Source organism: Cebus imitator, unplaced genomic scaffold (genome assembly GCF_001604975.1).
Source record: "Cebus imitator isolate Cc_AM_T3 unplaced genomic scaffold, Cebus_imitator-1.0 Scaffold434, whole genome shotgun sequence".
Lineage (NCBI taxonomy): Eukaryota > Metazoa > Chordata > Mammalia > Primates > Cebidae > Cebus > Cebus imitator.
Genome location: NW_016107749.1, coordinates 1,196,654 through 1,202,793, shown reverse-complemented (window position 1 = coordinate 1,202,793; position 6,140 = coordinate 1,196,654). Strand labels below are relative to the sequence as shown.

Sequence of the window (6,140 nt, the reverse complement as noted above, 5' to 3'; positions counted from 1 at the left end):
TCCTTCCTTCCTTCCTTCCTTCCTTCCTTCCTTCCTTCCTTCCTTCCTTCCTTCCTTCCTTCCTTCTTTCTCCCTTTCTTTCTTTTTTGGGAAGCAGTCTCCCCCTGTCGCCCTGGTTGGAAGTGCAGTGGAGTGATCTTGGCTCGCTGTAACCTCTGTCTCCCGAGTTCAAGCGATTCTCCTGCCCCAGCCTTCTGAGTAGCTGGGATTACAGGCATGTGCCACCATGCCTGGCTAATTTTTGTATTTTAAGCAGAGATGGATTTTCACCATGTTGGCCAGGCTGGTCTCGAACTCCTGACCCCACCTGCCTTGGCCTCCCATAGTGCTGGGATTACAGGCGTGAGCCACCGGGCCCGGCTGCTACTTAAAAGCATTGTAGGGTGTCTGGACTAGAAGTTCCAGCTAGTGCATTTTACATATGAGGTCTCTGCGGCACAGCAAGGAAGGCTTTTCCCAGGCCACAGAGCTGGCAAGCCTGGGATTCTGCCATTGCCTGTGAGGTCTCATTCAGTTACATTGGCCCATCGTCTTTTGGCTGAAGGTCTGAGCCCCAGGAGGTGAGGATCTCGATCTGTCCTTTTTACTAGGAGGGCTGAACTGTGCTCCTTGCTGATGTGGACCCAGATGCTGCTATGCCAAGAATGGAGAGGAAACTCATAGGATGGACAATTCCAGGAAGGCCAGATAATAGGTATTCATTTATCTATCCATCCATCCATCCATTTGTTCATCCATCCATTCATTCCAGGAAGGCCAGGATAGTAGGTATCCGTCCATCCATCCATCCATCCATCCACCCATCTGTCCATCCATCTGCGCATTCATCCATTCTTCCGTCCATCCACTGACTCATGGATATCCATCATCCATGTTAATATTCACCACTGATCACAGGGGCATGCTGGTTAAGACTGTGAGTTCTGAAACCAACTCTGAGTTAGAATACTGGCCTCACCACATACAAACCTATGTGACTTTAAGCAAATTACCTAGCCTTTCTGTGACTTAGTTTCCTCATCTAAAAGTGCAGATAACAATATTGTATTTACCTGATAGAGTTGTTGTAAGCATTAAATGAGTTAATTCATGTAAAGTACTTAGAACAGGCTGGGCCCAGTGGCTCACGACTGTAATCCCAGCACTTTGGGAGGCTGAGGCTGGTGGATCACTTGAGGTCATAAGTTCAAGACCAGCTTGGCCAACAGGGTGAAACCCCGTCTCTACTAAAAAAAATACAAAAATTAGCTGGGCCTGGAGGCATGCGCTTATAATCCCAGCCGCTTGGGAAGTTGAGATAGGAGAATAACTTGAACCCAGGAGGTAGAGGTTGTAGTGAGCCGAGATCATCACACCATTGCACTGAGACTGCGCCACTGCACTCCAGCCTGGACAACAGAGTGAGAGTTCATCTCAAAATATAAATAAATAAATAACGTACATAGAACTGGTTTATTTTTTAATTTAATTTTATTTTATTTTCTGTGAGACAGAGTCTCACTCTGTTGCCCAAGCTGGAGTGCGGTGACACAATCTCAGCTCACTGCAGCCTCCACCTCCCGGGTTCAGGTGATTTTTGTGCCTCAGCCTCCTGAGTAGCTAGGATTACAGATGCCTGCCACCATGCCCGGCTAATTTTTGTATGTTTAGTAGAGGGCTTTGCCATGTTGGCCAGGTTGATCTGGAATTCCTGACCTCAGATGATCTACCCACCTCAGCCTCCTAAAGTGCTTGGATTACAGGCACGAGCCACCACGTTCAGCCACAAAGTGCTTAGATTTGGTTTATATATCACTTTTTTTTTTAAACAGGGTCTCATTCTGTAGCCCAGGCTGGAGTGCAGCAACACGATCTCAGCTCACTGCAACCTCCACCTCCTGGGCTCAAGCAATCCCCCCTCCAGCCTCCTGAGTAATTGAGACTACTGGCATATGCCACCACACCTGGCTAATTTTTGTATTTTTTAGTAGAGAGGGGGTTTTACCATGTCGCCCAAGCTGGTCTTGAAATCCTGACCTCAAGCAATCCACCCCCCTTGGCCTCTCAAAGTGCTGGGATTACAGGCGTAAGCCACCGTACCCAGCCACATCACTTATTATCATTATTCAAGGAATGTGCTACATGAAATGGTGAAGTTTGAACAAGGTACCCTGGAATACAGAAGCAAAAGCAAACAGCTTGGTGTGAGGCCCAAGTCCGGGAAGGTTCAGGTCCTTGTTCTTTGATTGGCTGTTTTCAGGGGTCTTTGTTTGGAGTCCAGAGATGAGAGGAGGAAAAATATTCCCACCACCCACCAGCTGTACAATGTAAGGGATCCAGCCTGATGTCCTTTAGAATCCATGCATTTCTCTAGCTGCTGGAGGTGCTGGTTGCTGACAGCTCACAGCTGAGTCCCTCTGTGGTTTGGCCACGCTGAAGGGAATCATCATTCCGAGGTCATAGCCCCTTCCCAGCGCAGCTCATATCCGTGGACTGGTCGGCACAGGTGTAAATGATCTGCCCCCTCATCTCAACACAGAACAACTCTGACGGGTCATCTCAGCTTCAGAACTCCTGATGGGGCTGGCCGAGGCCTCTGCTGAGACTGGATTACGGCACCACCCTTCCCTCTGCTCAGTGCAGCTTCCCTCCTTTTCTTCGGTGGGTGTTGCTCCCACAACCACCTCCTGATGAAGTTCTACATACCAATCTCCATCTCTGAGTCTGCTTCCCAGAGAAGCCGACCTGTTGGATAGAGGATATAGCATCACTTCAAGGCTGTCTATTGTGTGTGTGTGTGAGGGACCTCATATGTAAACCATACCAGCTAGAATTTCTAGTCCAGACACCTTACAATTCTTTAAACTCCCAACAGCAACCCAAAGGAACAGATGCTGTTATTACTCTCATTTGCAGATCGAAAGATGAGAGGGTTTGCCCAAAGACTCGGCTGGTATTTGGCAGAACCAGGATTCAAACCCAATAGTCAAGAGCAGAGTCCATACACTTGACCTAGCTATTCTGCCTAATGAGGTTCTTTTTTTTGAGACAGAGTCTCGCTCTGTCACCCAGGTGGGAGTGCAGTGGCGCGATCTCGGCTCACTGCAAACTCCACCTCCTGAGTTCAAACGATTCTCCTGCCTCCGCCTCCTGAGTAGCTGGGATTACAGGCATGTGTCACCACGCCTGGCTAATTTTTGTATTTTTAGTACCGGGGAGGTTCACCATGTTGGCCAGGCCGGTCTCAAACTTCTGACCTCAAGTGATTCAGCTGCCTGAGCCTCCCAAAGTGCTGGAATTACCAGGCATGAGCCACTGCACCTGGCCCTAATGGGGTTCTGACAAAATCCAAGAATTCAATGCAGGGTGGTGGACCTGTGAGTGTGTGAGTGAGGGAGGTGTGTACTTGTGGAGCCACACATATGCACACGTGTACTCATGTGTTCACTGTGAGTCTGACAGCGTGTGTACATGCATGTGTTAACCAGTGTTCTGGTGACATAATGATGGCTGAGCACGGATGGATGGATGTGCCCATGGAGTCCCCTCTCCAGGCCCCCACAGGACACATCTCCTTGGTTTCTCCACCTTCCCCTTGGTACGCAGGATTCACGAGTGACCAGGAGGGGCCAGGGTTTGGATTCCAAAGCCCAGCTGCCACTTCCTTATTCCCATCATGTCTCCCAAGAGTAGTTAGGGTCTGGATTCTTTTTTTTTTTTTTTTTTTTTTTTGAGACAGAGTCTTACTCTGTAGTCCAGGCTGGAGTGCAGTGGTGTGATCTCAGCTCACTGCAACCTCTGCCTTTTGGGTTCATGCGATTCTCCTGCCTCAGCCTCCTGAGTAGCTGGGATACAGGTGCACACCACCATGCCCAGCTAATTTTTTTATTTTTTATTTTTATTTTTAGTAGAGACAGAGTTTCACCATGTTAGTCAGGCTGGTCTCAAACTCCTGACCTCGTGACCCCCCCTTCTCAGCCTCCCAAAATGCTGGGATTACAGGTGTGAGCCACCAGGCCCTGCCCAGGATCTGGACTCTTAAAACATCAAGCTGGGCCAGGCACGGTTGTTCATGCCTGTAATCCCAGCACTTTGGGAGGCTAAGGTTGGCAGATCCCTTAAGGTCAGGAGTCCTCCACTCCCCTCCCCTCTCCTTCTGTTTCTCTTTTTTCTTTTCTTTTTTCTCTTCTCTTCTGCTTGCTTTCTCTTTCTTTCTTTCTTTCTTTCTTTCTTTCTTTCTTTCTTTCTTTCTTTCTTTCTTTCTTTCTTTCTTTTCTTTCTTTCTTTCTTTCTTTTTCTTTCTTTCTTTCTCTTTCTTTTCCTTCCTTCCTTTTTCTTTCTTTCTCTCTTTCTTTCTTTCTCTTTCTTTCTCCTTCCTTCCTTCCTTCCATCCTTTCTTCCTTCCCTCCTTCCTTCCTTCCTTTCTGTTTTTTTTTGACAGAGTTTCGCTCTTGGCACCCACACTGGAGTGCAATGGCACAATCTCGGCTCACTGCAATCTCTGCCTCCCAGGTTCAAGTGATTCTCCTGCCTCAGCCTCCCGAGTAGCTGGGATTACAGGTACCTGCCACCATGCCCAGTTAATTTTTGTTTTTAAGTTTTGCTCTTGTTTCCCAGCCTGGAGTGCAATGGCACGATCTTGGCTCACCACAGCCTCCACCTCCCGGGTTGAAGCGATTCTCCTGTGAGCTCTGTTCTGGGCAGATATTTACCGCCTACATGTCTTTTATTTTATTAAAACAAAAGTAATAATTAGAAATGACTCTTCAGCATATACTGTTATTTTAATCAAGTAGCTGGGACTACAGGCACATGCCACCATGCCTGGCTAATTTTTGTATTTTTAGTAGACATGGGGTTTCACTGTGCACTATGTTGGCCAGCCTTGTCTCGAACTCCTGACCTTGTGATCTGCCCACCTCAGCCTCCCAAAGTGCTGGGATTACAGGTGTGAGCCACCATGCCTGGCCCCATTTTATTTTATTTTTTGTTTTATTTTAAAGAAATAAGAGATGGGATCTCACTGTGTTGCCCAGACTGGTCTCAAACTCCTGGGCACAAGTGATCCTCCTGCCTCAGCCTCCCAAAGTGCTGGGATTACAGGTGTGAGCCACCATGCCTGGCCCCATTTTATTTTATTTTTTGTTTTATTTTAAAGAAATAAGAGATGGGATCTCACTGTGTTGCCCAGACTGGTCTCAAACTCCTGGGCACAAGTGATCCTCCTGCCTCAGCCTCCCAAAGTGCTGGAATTACAGGTGTACACCACTGCACCCCGTCTGTGCCCATTTTATAGATGAGGAGACTGAGCTCGGCAGTATGAAGTAACTTGTCCCAGGTTACAGAGCAAGTAAGTAACAAAACCAGATTTCAAATGCTGGTCTGCCACCAATTCTAGTGCTCCCTCTGCTACCCCCAGCTGCCTTGCTGTTTGGCCTAGAAGCTTTAGGGTTGTAGCAACTCCTCCTGTAAGCTCTGTTCTGTGCAGATATTTGCCACCCACATGTCTTTCTCTTGTGTTGCCTGCTCAAAAGAGAATGTGTAGGGATTTGCAGGTGGTCAGATTTTACAGAAAAAAAATAGACATTTCCACATAGAAAGAAACACCAGTGAGACAGTTGAGACAGTTGAGCAGGGAGTTCTTGGAGGAAAATGGGAGGTTCAAAAGGCAATTAATGCTTCTGTCTGAAACTGTAAACAGATAGTTACTGGCTCTGACAACACCAGCGCACAGACAAAAGGCAGACAGAAACAGCGCACTGCAAGGAAGCCAGGCATAGACCACGCCCAGGGTGGAAATTAAATGTTTTCCTGAAAGCAGAAAGGAGAACCATAGTTACAGCCAAGCCATGACTCTAAGTCTGTGACTCCGTGACTGTGTAAGTTCAGTGAGGAGAGGCCCTTAATTTGTACCTAGGCGTTGTTGTGAATCTTAAGGCCTTACTCGACATTCTCGCTTGACCTAAGTTTGTAAAACAAAGGCAATAATTAGAAATGACTCTTCAGCATATACTGTTATTTTAACCAAAGATATATATATATATATATATATATATATATACACACACACACACATACACTATAGATACATCTATCTATCTCTAGATATCACACACACTATATATATATATATATATATATATATATATTATCATATATAT

General features: G+C 46.7%; 1 long non-coding RNA gene across 2 annotated transcripts in view; it reads right to left on the bottom strand.

The window, feature by feature from the left end:
* Positions 1-2,088: 2,088 nt before the first annotated feature.
* The window catches only part of LOC108290410, a 17,144-nt gene continuing 13,092 nt past the window's right edge, over positions 2,089-6,140 (bottom strand). For both annotated transcript variants that reach the window (XR_001819566.2, XR_005197135.1), the window contains one exon: positions 2,089-2,724. This is a non-coding gene — a long non-coding RNA (uncharacterized LOC108290410). The remainder of the gene's footprint in view (positions 2,725-6,140) is intronic.